The 19,270-nt window shown below is 43.5% G+C and overlaps 1 pseudogene; it reads right to left on the bottom strand.

Annotated features, from left to right (window-relative positions):
• Window positions 1–548: 548 nt before the first annotated feature.
• Window positions 549–18,424, bottom strand: LOC136151846 (17S U2 SnRNP complex component HTATSF1 pseudogene; annotated as a pseudogene).
• Between the last annotated feature and the right edge of the window lie 846 nt (window positions 18,425–19,270).

The raw sequence follows: 19,270 nt of genomic DNA, 5'->3' as shown, positions 1-19,270 counted from the left end.
TGGATTCTTTACTAGCTGAGCTATCAGGGAAGCCCTAACTCTAAGAAGTAAGAAGAAACTATTGAAGGGCCATTATAGAACTGAGAGAAAAGTGGAACAGGCAGGATTTGGGAAGGACCAAAGCCATGACAGTTCCAGGATTTAGGGACCAAGGGTCAGAAGGCTGGTGGGCAGGAAGCAATGTGCTCTCCTGACCTGACTTCCTTTCCACTCCAAGACATTACTGGCTCTAAGACAAGGCTCTTAGCCAGCATCCCAAAGAATCTGTGAATGAGGATGGGGCAGAGTATATTTTATTTCCACCAACCTCACAGTGAAATTCAGTATTTCTTCCAAGGCAGTTGTCGGTAGAAAATTTTAAAATAATACTAAAATTGACTTTTTTGGGTTACCACTCACCAGCAATAATACAACGATAGTGACAAAACATCCCTTCCCATGGTGCAGACTCCTCCCACTCCACCTGGCTTGGTATATCACCACACACAGGGGAATGAACCACTTTCAGTCACATAAACACACATAGTCTTGGAGATTTCCCTTTCACCTCAACTCCTCCTCTTTCCGGAGGTCTCCTCAACCTGAGAGTCTGTAATCCCCCCTGCTGCATGGGCAGTGCTTTGATGGCCATCCGACCCCCTTCCGTCAAGGGTTTGAATACAACAGCCAGCTTCTTCTGCATTCCTCAAGGACAGGGAGTCCATACCAGCTGCGTGCCTCTTGAAGAAAAGGAGCTTCCTATCTTGGCTGACCTTTCAATACTCTATTCAGAGGTGTTCTCTGATCTCCTTCAGCACCAGTGGAACAACCTCCAGATCCACTGGATGACATATATTTTTGATGATGACAACTCACTCCTGGCACATTCCGGATGGCCCATCGCCTCTCAGGTCTCCGGTCCAAATGCTTTGTTGCAGAGACAGTTTCTACCTGTAGATTTTGTACTTCTTTTTTTGAAGCACCATATCACTCCTTCCGCTGAAACTTTGCCACTTTGTGACTTATCGTTTCAGCTGAAACTTTGCCACTTTGTGATTTTTATTGAGATACAGTATAGTTGGTTTGCCATGTTGTGTTAATTACCATGTTGGTTTACCATGTTGTGTGCAGCAAAGTGATTCAGTTACATGCACATATATACATTCTTTTTCATATTCTTTTCCATCATGGTTTATCACAGGATATTGACTGTAGTTCCCTGTGCTATATAGTAGGACCTTGTTTATACATTCTATATATACCAGTTTGCATCTACTAACCCCAGCCTCCCAGTCTGTCCCTCCCTGTAGCTTCTAATTTTATCTTCATCAAAGAGCTTTAATGCAAGATCCAAAGATTCCTTCTTCAAATAACAGCATAGCCTGTCTCCTTTAAGATTTCTTTGGTTATCTTTCTAAAAAAAAAACACAAAAAATTCTTCTGAGGATCTCTCAAAATAATGCAAAATCTGGATGTCAGCTGTGTAAATTCACACACTACAATGTCTGGAGGCAAGTCAGATATATCACACATTTGTATTTCTATCTTTATCAACATGAAACCATCTCAATTCTTTCTTTTATCTCCCCTCTTTTGGGGATCAGTGGGTTGGTTTGAGGTTTTTCTTTGCGGAAGTTCCTCTGCATCTCCAGCATTGACGTCTTGTGTTTTTGTGGTAGAGCTAGACACGATATCATTAGAGAAGCCATACTGACCTGATATGTAGCAGTGAAACCTTCTGTGGTCTTGGGGACCCAAGCCTTTCATCCAGACCCTGTGTGGGCAGTGTCCCCAGGCTGCTGGCCCCAAAGAGTCCATTTTTCCTAGTGGAATCTTCTTGGGTGTCTTTGATCTTTAAGTCATTTTTGCATTTGCAGTTGCTTATCAAACTCCTTGTATCCATCCAAGAGTTGCTATCCTACCTAGCAAAGGGCAGGGGCCAGAAGAGCCTGCTCCACCAGGCTTGGCAGCCACAACCAAGTTATCTGAGGCAACTGTTCAGACACTGTTCTCAGTATTTAATACACTAAGTCATTGAAGCACAGGTTGGCTCACAGCAACCCTGTGAGGTTGGAACTATTGTTATCCCCATTTTACAAATGTGAAAATGAGGGTCCAGAGGCCTTGACCAAAGTTGCATGGCAAGGCTGGGATTTGAATCAGGAGGTCTGCTCCGCATCCTGAACCACCACTTTCATGGTTTCCCAGAGACTAATGAGATGATATCCAGCCTGCCTGCACGTTCCCTGATCCACCTACCCTACGGTGTTACTGTTTCCACAAGACTCTGTGCTTTTTGGCTCTGACCTACCCCCTGCCCCCTGACACGCGCTCTAATAAGCCAGGAGCCTCCCCCTACCCCTCACTTCTCCTTGGAGTGCTCTCTTCACCTCCGGCCTTTCACTGAAATTGAACACTCCCTGGAGGGTACTGCCTCCTCTGCAGGCTTCTACAATGAGAGATGTTTGTTTTCTCATCCGTGAGGGTCTGTTCTTCCCCCAGAAGGCCGCATCCAGACCCTCATCATCCGCGCCCCAGTGTCTAGTATAAAATGACTCACTGCCTCTGAGGCCCCACCGTTGGACTCAATTGCCATCTTCCTTCCTTTTTGCTACTGTCTGCCTCACGGCCTCACTCAGGGGTACACTGGCACTCGCTAGACTGCGTCCTTCCATCTCATCATCCGAGGAGAGGACCCGTTCCCCACCTAGCTCCTCAGCACGTGGTGACTTCATGACCTGGACCATCTCCACTTCAGCTCAGCCAGCTCTTCACACTGTCACACCCTGGCCCTTGTCACCTCAAGCAGCTCTTCCAGAATCACTCAGCTCCCATCTCCTAACCTTCCTCCCATCCGTCTCTACTCCTCTCAAGACCATTTTTCAGTCTCCTAGGACCTCCAGGTCAATCGAGCATTCCTTCTTCCATCAGCCCTGCCTTATGCAGCTTCACCTCTGTGGTCCTTCATTTCATCAGCTCTCTTGCCAGCATCCTGAACTCCCTCACGCTAGTGTATTTTCATCCCTCATACTTTTCAGGCAAAATCTCAACCCTGGGTGAGTCTAATGATCTCTTTTCTCCAAGATTTTACCCTGCAAGTCAAGAAACGGAGGAAGTCTCCAGCCAGGAAATGGTCACCACTCCTCATTTGTGGTCCCTACGAGGCATTGCCTAGTGACCCAGCTGCATCAGGCTGGTCCCTGACCACTTTATACTCCATGAACCTGGAGCCTATGAGGTGCCTCTCTGTCTCTCACCTCATATTCATTTGATGATCTTGCTTTTACATCACAGAGAAAGTTGAAGCCACTAGAGGTGGACTCTTTCAACCACCTGTTACCAAATTCACAAGGACCTGTGCACATCTCTCCCTCTTCCTTCAGAAAAGAGTGACGGTTCTCCAACCTGGTGCATCAGAATTGCCTGGAGGGCATGTGAAAACATGTTTCCTGGATTCAGAATCCAGGGTGCTAACCATTACATGAGGGAATTTCACGATCCCTGAGGAGGAACATGGCCATCCAATCAAGGACGTGGTTCGAGAGACACCACTTCAAATGCTGGGGGAAAAGTGAGATAACACATGGAATTCCTGGTCCTATGAATAGAACAAAATGATTAGCAAGCAGAAATACCAATAAAATTATAGCAACAGAAATCGCTAACAATTCCTCTAGAAAATATCATTAAAATGCAGATTCTGGGCTTCTGATCTTTAAAAGTCAGAGGACTTTTAATAGATATGGACTGTTTGCAGATTTAAATGATTTTCTCTTAAAGTTGGCATTGCTTTTGTTATTATCCTAAAACTACACTCTGGTCCTTCTAACAGTTATACACACATACACACACACACACACACACACACACACACACCTACAATGCTACATAAGGTGCATTCATATAGATATTTTAAAAGTCAATAAGTATTAAAAAAAAAAAAAAACATGTTTTGAGATTGGTTCAGGATAGTGGAGTAGAAGGACGTGTGCTCATTACCTCTTGTGAGAACACCAGAATTGCAACTAGCTGTTGAACAACTATCGAAAGGAGGACTCTGGAACCCACCTAAAAAGGTACCCCCACATCCAAAGACAAAGGCAAAGCCACAAGGAGATGGTAGGAGGGGCACAATCATGATGAAATCAAATCCCATACCTGCTGGGTTGGTGACCCACAAACTGGAGAACAATAAGACCAAAGAAGTCCTCCCACTGTCGTGAAGGTTCTGAACCCCATGTCAGGCTTCCTAGCCTAGAGATCCAGCAAAGGGGTTAGGAATCCCCAGGGAATCTGACTTTGAAGGCCAGAGGGATTTAACTGCAGGACTGAAGGAAACAGACACCACTCTTGGAGGGCACAAACGAAATCTCGTGTGCACCAGGACCCGGGGAAGGAGCAGTGACGCCACAGGAGACGAGCTGAGCTACCTGCTAGTGTGAGGGCCTCCTGTGGAAGCAGGGGCCAGCAGAGGGCTGCCGCAGGGACGGCAGCACCGGCAGTGGCGGTCCTGGGGGTGTCCTTTGGCATGAGCCCTCGTGGAGGCCACCATTAGCCCTACTGCAGAGCCTGTAGACTCCAGGGCTGGGTCACCTCAGGCCCAACAACTAATGAGAAAGTGAGTGCAGCCCCGCCCATTAGCAGACAATCAGGTTTTATTGTTTTACTGAGTAAAATTTTTAAGTTTTCCTGAGCACGGCCCTGCCCACCAGACCAAGACCCAGTTTTTCCCACTGCAGTCCCTCCCCTCAGGAAGCTTACACAAGCCTCTTAGCCTCCTAACAGAGGACAGACAGAAGAAGCAAGAACTACAGTCTTGCGCAGCCAAAATGAAAGCCACAACCACAGAAAGTTAATCAAAATGGAAAGGTAGAGGATTATGAGGGGATAAGATAAAATCCAAGAAAAATAACTAAATGAAGTGGAGATAAGCAACCTTCCAGAAAAAGAATTCAGAATAATGATAGTGAAGATGATCCAGGATCTTGGAAAAAGAATGGAGAAGATGCAATAAACGTTTACCAAAGACCCAGAAGTGGGCTTCCCTGACAGCTCAGTTGGTAAAGAATCCGCCTGCAATGCAGGAGACCCTGGTTTGATTCCTGGGTCAGGAAGATCCCCTGGAGAAGGGAAAGGCTACCCACTCCAGTATTCTGGCCTGGAGAATTCCAGGGACTGTATAATCCATGGGGTCACGAAGAGTCGGATACGACTGAGCAATTTTCACTTTCACTTTTCAAAGACCCAGAACTAAAGAACAAAGAAACAGAGATGAACAATACACTAGAAGCAATCAACCACAGAATAACCAAGACAGAAGAATGGATAAGTGAACTGGAAGACAGAATGGTGGAAATCACTGCTGCAAAACAGAATATAGAAAAAAGAATGAAAACAGCTTAAGAGACCTCTGAGACAACATTAAATGCACCAACATTCACATTACAGGGGTCCCAGAAGGAGAAGAGTGAGAGGAAGGGTCTGAGAAGATATTTAAAGAGATAATAGCTGAAAACTTCCCTAACATGGAAAAGGAAATAGTCAACCAAGTCCAGAAAGCACAGAGTCACAGGCAGAATAAACCCAAGGAGGAACACACTGGGACATACAGTAATCAAACTGACAAAAATTAAAGACAAAGATAAAATATTAAAAGCAACAAGGGAAAAAAAACAAAAGCAACAAGGGAAAATGACAAATAACATACAAGGGAACTCCTATAAGATTATCAGCTGATTTCTCAACAGAAACTCTACCAGCCAGAAGTGAATGGCATGATATATTTAAACTGATTAAAAAGAAGAAGCTACAACCAAGAATTTTCTATCCAGCAAGTCTCTTGTTCAGATTTGGCAGAGAAATCAAAAGCTTCACAGACAAGAAAAAGTTAAGGGAATTCAGCATCACCAAACCAGCTTTCCAACAAATGCTAAAGGAATTTCTCTAGGCAGGAAGTACAAGAGAAGAAAAAGACCTACAAAAAAATAAACCCAAAACAATTAGGAAAATGGTAATAGAATCATACATATCAATAACTACCTTAAATGTAAATGGATTAAATGCACCAACCAAAAGACATAGACTGGCTAAGTGGATGAAAACATGTGCATGTATGCACTTCTACTTAACATACTACTTAATCTCCCAAATGGTACGTAATTATTTTATATTGTTAAGTTAATCATGTTTCCATTAACTTGATAGTTACAAATGTCAACTAGTTACAACTATCAACTTGATCGTTACAAGTTACAACTTAGTTACAACAAGTTTTGTCTGGCTATTAATTGTGAAACGGATAGCATCTTTTATTATTGTGATTATGTAACTATTATTCATTTTAATACCATTATATCATGATTGGTCAGAAAATAATAGAATTCTATATCAGTAAAACTACCATTTAATATAAAAACCTGTAATCACTTTTTAAAATCCAGATGCATATTAAGCATCTTGGAATTTTTTGAAAAATACTAATGTCCAGATGTTTTTTCCTCCAAAGCTCCAGATGTGAGTCTAATGAGCAGCCATGTTTAAAAACAACCAGATGATATGATGATCTTTTACTTTTATCTAGTTTGTTTCACTTTTTCTATTTTGTATTCAGTGTTCCCGTTTCTTTTAGTTTATGTTTTCCAGTTTCTTCATCTCTCTTTTTTTTTTGTTCTTAAGCCTTTATCGGGTGTAGTAGAAAAGCTTTTGTATACATATATATGGATAAATAGTATATAATATAATTTATATATTTTAGAAAACATGAATTTTTCTTAGCTAAAAAATCAATGACATTTTGGTTTCACTTGTTTGATTAAGTATGAATAGGATGCTAGATTTCTAATTTATATTCACTCAAAACTTTGATATAGTTCCATTTATTCTGGCATCTAGTATTACTGCTGAAAAGAAATGCAAGAAGGCAAAGTGGTTATCTGAGGAGGCTTTACAAATAGCTGAGGAAAGAGGAGAAGTGAAAAGCAAAGGAGAAGGGGAAAGATATACCCAACTGAATGCAGAGTTTCAGAGAATAGCAAGAAGAGATAAGAAGCCTTTCTTAAATGAAAAATGCAAAGAAGTAGAGGAAAATAATAGGATGGGAAAGACTAGAGATCTCTTCAAGGAACTTGGAGCTATCAAGGGAACGTTTCATACAAGCATGGGCACAATAAAGGACAGAAATGGTAAGGACTTAACAGAAGAAGAAGAGATTAAGAAAAGGTGACAAGAAAACTTGTAAGAACTATACAGAAAAGCTCTTAATGACCCAGATAACCATGATGGTGTGATCACTCACCTACAGCCAGTCATTCTGAAGTGTGAAGTCAAGGGGCTTTAAGAAGCATTACTACCAAAGCTAGTGAAGGTGATAGAATTCCAGTTGAGCTTTTTAAAATCCTAAAGGATGATGCTGTTAAAGTGCTGCACTAAATATGTCAGCAAATTTGGAAAACTCAGCAGTGGCCACAGGACTGGAGAAGGTCAGTTTTCATTCAAATCCCAAAGAAGGGCAATACCAAAGAATGTTCAGCTACCATAAAATTGCACTCATTTTGCATGCCAATAAGTTTATGCTCAAAATCCTTCAAGCTAGGCTTCAGTAGTACGTGAATGGAGAACTTGCAGATATACAAGCAGTGTTGAGAAAAGGCAGAGGAAGCAGAGATCAAATTATCAACATTTGTTGGATCAGAGAGGAAGCAAGGGAATTCCAGAAAGACATCTACTTTTGTTTTATCGACTACATTAAAACCTTTGACTGTGTGGATCACAACAAACTGTGGCAAATTCTTAAAGAGATAGGAATACCAAATCACCTTACATGTCTCCTGAAAAGCCTGCATGCTGTTCAAGAAACAACAATTAGAATCTTACTTGGAACAACTGACTGGTTCAAAATTGGGAAAGGATAAAGACAGGCTGTATATTGTCAATTTGTTTATTTAACTTATATCCAGAGCATATAAATGTGTGAAATGCCTGGCTGGATGAAGCACAAACTGGAAACAAGATTGCTGGGAGAGAAATATCAACAACCTCATGATACCACTCTAATGGCAGAAAGTGAAGAGGAACTAAAAAGTCAAGAGATAACAGCGAAAGAGGAGAGTGAAAAAACTGACTTAAAACTCAATGTGGGAAAAACTAAGATCATAGCATCTGGTCCCATCACTTCATGGCAAATAGAAGGGGAAAAAGTGGAAGCAGTGACAGATTTTATTTTCTTGGGCTCCAAAATCACTGTGGGTGGGAATGCCACCATGAAATTAAAAGGTGCTTGCTCCTTGGAAAAAAAACTATGACAACCCTGGACAACATATTAAAAAGCAGAGACATCTCTTTGCCAACGAAAGTCCCATATAGTCAAAGCTATGGTTTTTCCAGTAGTCATATACAGATGTGAGAGTTGGACCATGAAGAAGGCTGAGCACTGAAGAACTGATGCTTTCGAATTGTGGTGCTGGAGAAGACTCTTGAGAGTCCCTTGGACAGCAAGGAGATCAAACCAGTCAATCCTAAAGGAAATCAACCCTGAATATTCATTGGAAGGACTAATTGGGAAGCTCCAATACTTTGGTCACCTGATGCAAAGAGCCATCTCATTGGAAAAGACCCTGGTGCTGGGGAAGATTGAAGGCAAAAGGAGGAGGGTGGCAGAGGATGTGATGGTTAGATAGCATCACCGACTCAGTGGACATGAATTTGAGCAAACTCCAGGAGACAGTGAAGGACAGGGAAGCCTGGCATGCTGCAGTCCATGGGTCACAAAGAGTCAGACACGACTTAGCAACTAAACAACAGTGATGTTGTTTAAAATTAAAAACCAGGAAATTAATGTGTAATACAGTATTATTAAGTACAGTACAGATTTTGTTCAAATTTCACAAAATTTTATACTAGTGTCCATAATTTGTTTTCATGCTTTAGTCAAGATTCCACATTGTATTAATTGCATTGAGCAACTTCAACTACATGCAACAAATTCTGTGAAATTCTCTTCTCATTTTTATTCTGTTTTGAATATTTTCTAATTTTCCTTGTTATAGCTTCTTAGATACACCCATCATTTAAAAGTGAACATTTAATTTCGAAATATATAGGACTTTTAAAGTATATTTGATATTAATTTCTCATTTTGTTATTAAATTTTCACTTAAATGATTTCTTCTCTGTAGTCACCTTCTGTGTTTTTCTGTCTTTTACCTTTATTGAGTCTTTTGATGGCTATGTCAAAGATCTCTCTGAGATTGCACTTGAAAATATGTGGGTTACTTTCAAATATCTTTTGATATTGATTTCCAACATAATTCCACAGTGTTAAGAGAACAGACTCTGTATGATTTCAGTATCTTTAGACCATGAAACTTTACATCTTGTTTTATGTCCCTGGATATGTTCCAGTGTCTCTTGGTTTATAGCCTATGGAAACTTGAATAGAATCTGTATCCTGCTGTTGTGTGAGAATTGTATATATCTTAAGTATGTTGAATTGGTTCATAGTGCTTTTCAGGTCTACTGTATCCTTCTACTTCTCTGTCTATTCATTCTATTAATTTTTGAGAGTTTGATATTGAAATGCCAACTAAAAATTCTTAATTTATCTACCTAAAATATAATTGTAATATATATTGGAACCATAACTTCTTTGGTAGCTCAGACGGTAAAGCGTCTGCCTACAATGTGGGAGGCCTGGGTTTGATCCCTGGGTTTGATCCCTGGGTTGGGAAGATCCCCTGGAGAAGGAAATGGCAACCCACTCCAGTACCCTTGCCTGGAAAATCTCATGGACAGAGGAGCCTGGTAGGCTACAGTCCATGGGGTCACAAAGAGTCGGACATGACTGAGTGACTTCACTTTCACTTTATTGGAACCATATGTAACTTTGTTCTGTATTTTCCAAGTCTCCTGTAAATGTGTGTTATCAGACTTTCATAATTTAGAAAAGAAAAAAAAAAAAAACATTTTCTATTCAGTGTTGCGTGGGTGGGGCTAGAATTTTCATTTGTAACTAGCTTCCAGGTGTTGCTCCCGCCTGGGGACCCCACTCTGAGAACCACTGGAGCAGAGGCACTGACCTCTGCCTGCCCAAAACCGGTCTCTCTCCCTATGACTGCCCCCTCATATCCTTGATTAACCCCACTTCCCCTCCTAAATCTTCAACCTCTCCCTCCCAAAACAAAACCCCTAAAGCCAAACCCTGCTCCGCCTCATCTCCTCCTCCTCTGACTGTTCCTGGTACGTCATTCAGCCTCACTCTCACACTTACAGCACATATACCTTGATCAGATCCTGATTTGGAAAAGACATATATAAAAGAAATTTGGGTTTTGTTTTTTTTTTTTTACTATATTCTGCGTATCAGAATTTTAAGATAATGTCTGCTGAAGCACTCACATGTGAAGTATCATTTCCTAAGTTTTCACATGGTTCAAGAACTATATCTAAATATGCGAATATTTGTATGTATGTACAAGGCTTCCCTGGTGACTTAGTGGTAAAGAACCCACCTGCAATGCAGGAGACACAGGTTCAGTCCCTGAGTTGGGGAGATCCCCTGGAGGAGGGCATGGCAACCCACTCCAGTATTCTTCCTGGAGAATCCCATGGGCTACAGTCCATAGCGTGGCAAAGGGTCAGACATGACTGAAGCGAATGAATATGCACACACACGTATGTATAAATGAAGACAGTTGTTAAACTGAGCGCAGTGGTGAATGTACAAATGTACAAACTGTACTATAGTTTCAACATTTCCGCATGCTTAATTGGAAAAGACCCTGATGCCAGGAAAGATTGAGGGCAGGAAGAGAAGGGGAGACAGAGGATGAGCTGGTAGGATGGCATCACCGACTCAATGGACATGAGTTTGAGCAAGCTCCAGGAGATGGTGATGGACAGGGAAGCCTGGCGTGCTGCAGTCCATGGGGTCGCAGAGTCAGACACGACTGAGCGACTGAATGGAACACGTTTAAAATTTTTAATAAAAAGCTGGGGGGAAATTCTCTCTCTAGTCCCTCATGCCCACTCATTCCTTAACACTCTTGGGCTGGTGTCTGCCCTCTCAAGTCATGCAAGTGCATTTTCTGTGAACCTCATGTCATTAGAAGTCCATGTTTCAGTTGTCTTCTGCTTGACCTCTCACCAGTATTCAACACTTTGGACCATTTCCTTTTTGAAACACAGTCTGGTCTTTCCTTGGCTCTCAGGACTGAGAGCTCTCCTGTGTTCCTCCTCTCCCCCTGGCTGCTCCTAGCACATTTCTGTGCTCATCCTGCTCTATTTGGCCATCCTAGAGATCCTCAAGGGTCCTGGACCCCTCCTCTTCTCATGCTACATTCTCCCTCCAGGGGATCCATCACCACTGACCCTTGGTTTCAGTTGCCATCAGCTGATCACTCTCAAATTTATGTCTTTCCTCTGATCTCCAGACTTGTGGATCTGATTTCCTACCTGACATCCCTACGTAGATGTCTCAAAGGTCCCAGAAACTTAGCATAGTCAAAAGTGAATACATGAAAGTGAATTCGAAGTGAATATGAACATGATCACAAACAGTGTCAGCCTCAGATCTGGACCACAGAGGTCCTGCCCTGGTTCACAGACGTCAGAGGACCTCCTCTGCCACATACAGCGTTTATCAGACAAACCTGGGCACCTTTGTCACTTGGGATCCGGCCCTCAGTTCTGGCAGAGCACAACCTGAAACCCCGAACATCTGTTCATAATTAACACTCTTCTGGCCCCAGGGAGATGCTTCTGCAATCTCTTGCTCTATATCCTGGAAACAAAAGATGACTACAATCGAAGCCTGTGAAAGGCTGAGGTTGAGGCTCTGCTAGATTCCGAAGCACACACTTCTGGAGGGTGGGGAGAATTTAATCAGCAACCCAATTAAGCAAACCCTCATTTTCCCATCGCCTCTGTTCCTCTGTATCTTTTTCTTTCAAAATAATTTTTAAAAGCATTATAGTTACAGCCAAAATGCATCCCATTTCTCTCCTTCCTGGGTGGTAATTATCATTCTGAAGTCATTAGGATTTATTCCCATGCATATTCTGTACTCTAACAAATATGTTTGTTGCGAGTTTGGGGGAGAATGGATACATGTGTATGTAGTGTCCTTTCACTGTCCACCTGAAACCATGACATTGTTAAACAGCTATACTCCAATACAATAGAAAGTTAAAATGGTAAAAAAAGAAAAATCTTTTTGTTTTTAGATCTGGAAGAGAGCTTAAAAATCTCCCCTGAGTAAATCAATTTTAGAACTCATTGATAAGTAAATAAATAAAACATTAAAAGTATGCTTTTTAAAACATGTATCATTGTTAGTAAATTTTGTTTATTTGGCTGTGCTGGGTGGGACTTAGTTGCAGCATTTGGGATCTTTCGCTGTGCTACGTGAAAGCTTGGTTGCAGCATATGGGATCTAGTTCCCTAACCAGGGATCAAACCCAGGCCCCCTGCAGTGGAAGCATGGAGTCTTAGCCACTGGACCACCAGGGAAGTCCCTGTTTATGTATTTTTAAATGCATAAATGTCATACAACATCCACTTTATTATAAAAGAAATTGTAACATCCACTTTGGCAACTTTCCTGTACTCAAATATTGGTAAACATAGCTATAATTCATTTATTTTAACTGTTGTGTAGCAGTGCATTTTAAGAATAAACTGTACTTATTTATGCATTCCTTTATCTTAAGGACAGATTAGATTGTTTCTACATTTTCTGGACAATCAAATGATACTGCCATGCCCATTCTTACCCTTGCCTCCTTGTGCACATGGAGAAATGTTTTTCTAGGGAATACATCTAGAAGCCAGGTCACTGGGTTTTAGGGTATGTGTATTTACAGCCTGAAATGTTGCCAAATTTCCCTTCAAATCTGTTATAGTTGTTCACGCTTCGATCCAAAATGACTGAGTTCCTGTTATCCCAGACTTTTGTCAACACTTGGTGTTATGAGTTGTTTTAATGTTATTGCTATAGTGAAGAGGTAGACAGTTTGGGTTAAGGATGCTGAACGTCTTTTCACGTTTTTTGGCCATCTGGTCGTCCTCTTTGCTCATCTGCCTGGTGACAGCTTTTGCTCATTTCTCCCCGCCTTGTCCTTTTCTTGTTGATCTACAAGGGTTTTTTCTTTTTCTTTTAAATTCCCCTTTCATTGATTTTGCTTGGTACAGAGGGAATTCTTTCAGCTTTTTTATTTTTTACCACATCATGTGGTTTGCAAGGATCTTAGTTCCCCATCCAGGGACGGAACCCAGGCCCATGGCAGATAAAGTGGAGGTTCCTCACTGCTGGACTGCTAGGGAATTCCCTGCAAGAGTTCTTTATAAATCCTGAATACTCATCCTTCACTGGTCATTTAGATTGTAAACAGTCTCTAAGTTTGTGGCTTGTCTTTTTATTTGTTATGTCGTTTCTTGTCTCACTGAAGTTTAAAAAAATTTTTTTAAAGTAGCATATAAAAAAAAAGTAGCATATGTGTCAGTCTTTTATTGCCTGTGCATTTTGGTCTTATTTAAGAAATCCTGCCCTATGCTGATATTGTCAATATATTCTCTTGTATTTTCTTCAAAGAATATCAAGTTTTATTTTTCACATATTGTTAAGTTATCTGATATTTATTTTTTAATGTGTTGTAATGCAGGAATCTATTTTGTTTTTTATTGGGATAGCCAATTAACCCCAGACAAGTTAAGAAATAGTCCATCCTTTCCACATGTCAGTTTTGTCATGTACCAAGTCCTCATATCTTTGAAGGTCTAATTTGTCCATATGCCAGGACGACACTACTTTAAATCACACCAGCGTTATGGGACTTTCCTAGTGGTCCAAGGGCTAAGACTCTATGCCCCCAATACTGGGGGCCCAGGTTTGATCGCTGGTCAAAGAACTAGATCTCATATCCCACAACTAAAAGTCCCTGCATCCCACAACTAAGACCCAGTGCAGTCAAATAAATAAACAAATATATTAACAAAAATCACTCTAGTTTTAAAGCTGTGATACACGGTGAGGCAAACACTCAAGTATTCCTCCACTTCAAATTTGTTTTGAATCTTTTTTGGCCATTTACCCTTCTACAAGAATTTTAAGAACAGCTTGTTAAGTAAAATATCTGTCTAGTACAAATAGAACTGTACTAGATTTACAGACCTGAGGAAAATGATCAATTTTATATTGAAGTTTCCTCTTCATGAGCATGGTGTACTTTTCTGTTTTTTTTGGTCATATTTTCCTTTTTTTTTTTTGTCTTATTTTCATGTTCTCCCAAAGAATTTTATAATTTTCTTCATAAAGATCATGCATGTATCTTGTTATATTTACTCCAAAGTATCATAAATGTTGTTGCTATTGCAAATGCTATTTTCTTAAAACACAATATAGGCATATTGATGTTTGACTATTCATCTTGCCTCCAGAAAGCGATGTGTTAGTTTTGTTTGAGGGTTCTCATAAGTTTTCTTTGTAAACAGGCAATCATCTGTGTACAGTGATGGCTTTATTTCTTTTTTTTTTTTATTGTGTCAGTTCAGACCCCCCAACTCACCAGCACAAGTTGAGTAAAAACTAGTATCCACGTATTAATGTTGGAAGCTATTTTCTATTCCTAGTTGCTAGATTTATTTTTAAAAATCATTAGTGTTAAACATTTTCCCATGCCTTCTCTGTACCTATTGAGATAACCATATTTTTTCCTTTTAATAAATCAATATTGTAAATATCATTAACAGATTTTTAAGCAGACCATCCTTGTACTCCTGGAATAAACACTGCTTAGTCACATTTACACACATGCACATATACATGTACTTGCATAAACTCTGCTGGACTCGGTATGCTAATATTTTATTTAGGATTTTCACTCCTATAAGTTCAGTTAGTCCTCTTTTTTCATTATCTAAGACAGTCTATGTAAATAAATACACAGTTCCTTCAAGAGTTAGCAGAATAATACACCTATACAAACCATTTGGGTAGTGTGTGTGTGTGTGTGTGTGTGTGTGTGTGTGTGTGTGTACATAAAATTTCTCATTCAGTTTATTAGGATTTATAGATCTGTCAGGCTTTCTATTTCTTGGGTCACCTTTGGCTGCCTTTCATCTAATTTCCCCACCTCTTCAGGATCAAGATCTCATCCGTCCCTGGGGGGCTGATAAACAGCCCTTAGTTAGCAGAACCAGTTCCTTCCCTGTCTGCTCCTAGTAACTGTAGCCACAGGCAGCTCATTGTCTGGTTTTGAGTTTCCTCTTTGTTTCCAGACCAACAATTTTACTTTCTTTTTGAGAACTCGGTCATACATTTAATTTTTTTTTGTTTTTTACTTTTTATCCAGATTTCTAGGTGATGGTGCTTTCAGATTTTCCAATTTCTCCATTTTGCTTGATTCTGATGTTGTTCCCATTTTACAGATAGGAAAGCTAGGGTTCAAAGTGATTTAAAAGTCAGCTGAAGGTCACATCACTAATACTTTTACCTAGTTATTGAACCCAGATTTCTGGTTCTGAATCCTCTGCTGTTGCCACATTATACTGAAGCCAACCAGGCAAAACCAGGAAGGAGCATTAGAAAGTCAAAGTGGTGGTGGGGTGGGAGAGAGGCTGAAGCCTCTCTCTGAATATATGTATACACACAGCCCATGGAATTGCAGAGCAGGCTACGACTGAGTGAGCATCACACACACAAACACAGCTGACTGACTCATTTTGTTGTACAGTAGAAACTCACACAACACTATAAAGCAATCATACTCCAATAATGATTTTTTTTTTAAAGTCAGAGGAGGAAGGGATCTCACGGGCAAGGTGGAGAAGGCTGGAACCGGTACACTAGGGTGGAGATGGATGATGCCAGGAAACACGGAGGAAGGAACGGTGTTGGGGAAATGACACATGAGACTTCTGGGCTGCAGCTGCTGGAGAATCACTGCCTTCGTCCATTCTGAGATCCTGAAATATGCATCCCCCTGCCCCACATTCAGGCGCGCATGCATCCTTCCAACCATCATTTCAACTCAGTATTTACGGAGCGTCCAGTTCTGGGTCCCAGGAAAGCTGAGAGGGAGCAGGCGCAGTCACGGCTTCTGCCCTCAGGGAGCTTATGTTCCAGGGGAGCCAGACTCCAGTCAAATAATTCCCCCAAAACGGAGACCTGCGCCCTCGCCCAGCGCCTTGGAGGAGGCGCGTGCCTCGCTCGGAAGAGGGGAATTTGACCCAAAAGGAGGGTCTGGGTACCTTCCCTGAGGTTATGGTAAAGGTAAAGGGGCGGAGACTTAAGAATGAACAGGAGCTAACTTAAAAGAGAAATGGAAGGAGACTTTCAGGCAGAGGGTCCAGGCAGCGGGAGAAAGCAGGACTCGGCAGAGTGGAGCGCTAGGGAGTGAAGGGGGGTTGAGCGGAGGCCAGCGGGGTAGACCTCCCAGAGTCTTAGAGGCCAGGTTAATGACTTGGGTCTTTAACCTAACGTCAGTGGGAAACCATTGACTGCTTCAGCAAGGTGCCCCAAACCATCAGATTTGCATTTCAGAAAGGTCTGTCTTACACAGCCCTCTGCTTGTTTATTGAAGGCCTTTCCCAGCCTCTCCAGCGATCTCCGTGATTCAAAGAGGAGCCAGACGGTCCAGGTGGCTGCTGGATCAAGGAGGGGGAGGGATGAAGAGTGAACAGACTTGAGAGATATTATAATGGCTACCCCATAGGACTCAGTATTGAATGCTAGATTCAATACTGAGATAGTCACCATGAACACCTGAGATCACATCCTTTGAAGGCAGGGGACACATCACACACCTGTCTATGGTACCCAGGTCCTAGAACACTCGTGACATGTGGTGGACTCAACACATAATTCCTGAAATGTTGAAACTGACCAGCAGCCTCTCAAGTGATCCTTTCACCGCTAAGGTTCTTTAATCCCTTCTTGTGTGTGGCAATAACTAGCCTCTCTAATCCACCACTGGGAGAAATCTGCCAAGTTCTAAAGAGTATTCTTTATAAAGGGGAAGTTAATACAAGAAGGAAGGTCTACCTTATCCTTGAACATGAACAGTAACAATAAATTTACTGAAGGTGCCACCCAAGGGGTAACTCCCCCAGCAGAAACTTTTACAGGGGTCAGCGATGACGCAGCTCCCCTGGTGGTCTAGAGGTTAGGAATCCACCTGCTAATGCGGGGGTCACAGGTTTAACCCCTGGTCCGAGAAGATCCCACAAACCTCGGAGTAACTAAGCCCATGTGCCATGACTACTGATCCAGCGCTTTAGAGCCTGGACTAGTGAAGCCGCAGCTACTGAAATCCTCGAGCCTAGAGCCTGTGCTTGGAAACGAGAGGTCACCCCAGTGTGCCCCGCCGCTGGAGGAGGCCTTGATCGCCGCAACTAGAGAAAACCCGAGCGCAGCAACGAAGACCCAGCACGGCCAAAAGCAAATAAACAAATCTTAAAAAAAAAAGTCAGTGATGATGGTGCCCTTCTCGGGGCTAGGCTGGGCCCAAGGATGCCCACCTTGAGGGATGCTCCTGGGGCTCCCTGCTAACTCTTGTTCAAAATCAGTCTCCCAGCACATGAACAAGTCACAAGCGAGCAGTCTTGTGGAAGAAGTGCAAATGTCAGGACGCGCTTGCATAGGCCAGGGGTCTCTTGCCTGTCTTCTACACAGTCCTGTTCTACTTTTCCCACATCCAGAACCTTCCACTTTGTTCTCCAACCTCCCTTGGCTCCTTCTTCTGGTCTCCATCTCCTCCATTTCCCTGCCTCCTCCCTGCCTGTATGCCTGTTTTCACCTTTCAGTAAGAAGCCCCCGGTGCTGCTGGAAAGAGCAGCATCCGTCTGGGCTTTATTCTTAGCAAGAAGTGCAGTGAAGCTCATAGAAAACCGTGACACGGCCTGTGGGGCTAGGAGCGGGTACAGGCAGATGGCCTCGTCCGATGGGGTGCTGGGTGGAGCTTTAGCACCGGGGGCAAGAAGCAGCCAGTGGCTCTGGGGGTAGTGATGGGGCTGGGTCGGATTTTTTTGGGTGACTAGGATTTTGATGGTGGGGGTTGTCATGGAGATCTCTGGGGATTCAGCTGTCTCTGTAAAGTGATGCTTTCAAAAAAATCACAGGGAATCAAATCCATCTGAGATGGCAGCAGGTCCCAGCCAGCCTGGTTAAACTTCTCAGATGGAGGACGGGAGACTGAAAGTACAGATTCCTTCCTAAGAAAAACTCTTTTCCCAGGGGATTAGACTGTGAGCTAGAAGGGAGGAGGGCCGGGCCGCTGCAGTTCCGAGTCAGTCCTGGTGAGACACTGACCGCCTGATGTGGTGCTCTGGCCAGAGTGGGGTGCGGGGGGGAGCCGTGCTCCATTATGCCTTGTACAGGGGGCAGCCGCTCCGACTGGTGGGGGGGGTCTGTCCCCAGGGCTGCCCTACTCTGCCCTTCCCACCGGACGTGCATGGTCGTCGAGGCAGCAGGGTGTTTGGAGCGAAGTCACAGCTGTGGAGGCCGGAGCGCAGGGCCTGTCCCCTGTGGGGGGCAGGTGGACCCCCACACCGGGGGCGGGGAAAGGGCCGCTAGCTCACAGGCACGAGGCAGCGCTGGCAGCGCTGGGGGCAAGCGAAGAGGAGGTCCACAGGCCAGGCCTGGCTAGGGCCTCGTGGGGGGGCAGGGTCAGCTGCGACAGCTGAGGGCTCGGGGGTGACGGCAGATGGGGGGCAGTGTCTGTCCTGCCTCCTCCTCTGCCTGGGCCCCCCTGCCTGTGGGGGAGGGGGTGAAGGTGAGAGCAGCCTTCGGGGAGAGGAGTGGGGGTGGGGGAGTGGGAGGTGGGGCAGAGGGACAGAGGTGGTACAGGCAGACTGAGCCCCTCCCCCCGCCGAATGGGTGGCCGAGGGCCTCCGTGACTCCTGCCTTCTCCCCGAGGAGCCCAGGGTTCCTGTGAGGAGTTTGCCATGGTTTGGGGGACAGCCAGGCAACCCCAGAGGCCTCAGGGTTAGGCCTCAGCTGGGCAGGGGTCTCCTGCAACCCTGGGCTCGGGTGCTCAGCTTCTGCACGTAGTCACATAACCTGCTATGGTCTGGGAACCAAGAAGCCTGGAAGCGATAAAATGAGAGGAAGAGGAGGGGAGAAAGAGGCTCCCCTCGCTCCTCCGGTCCCCAGCGCCCCTCCCTGGAGGCACCTCCTCGGTGAAGCTCTCCGTAACCACCCAGTGGTTTCCAGCTCTCCTTCATCATCCGCACCACGTCTGGGACCCCTCCTGCAGGACCGCTTGTCATTCATCCTCTAAGGACCAGAGCGATCTACCGC

This window comes from Muntiacus reevesi, chromosome 20, assembly GCF_963930625.1.
Source record: "Muntiacus reevesi chromosome 20, mMunRee1.1, whole genome shotgun sequence".
NCBI lineage: Eukaryota > Metazoa > Chordata > Mammalia > Artiodactyla > Cervidae > Muntiacus > Muntiacus reevesi.
The sequence above is the reverse complement of the archived record's forward strand: the minus strand, read 5'-3'. Positions and strand labels throughout refer to the sequence as shown.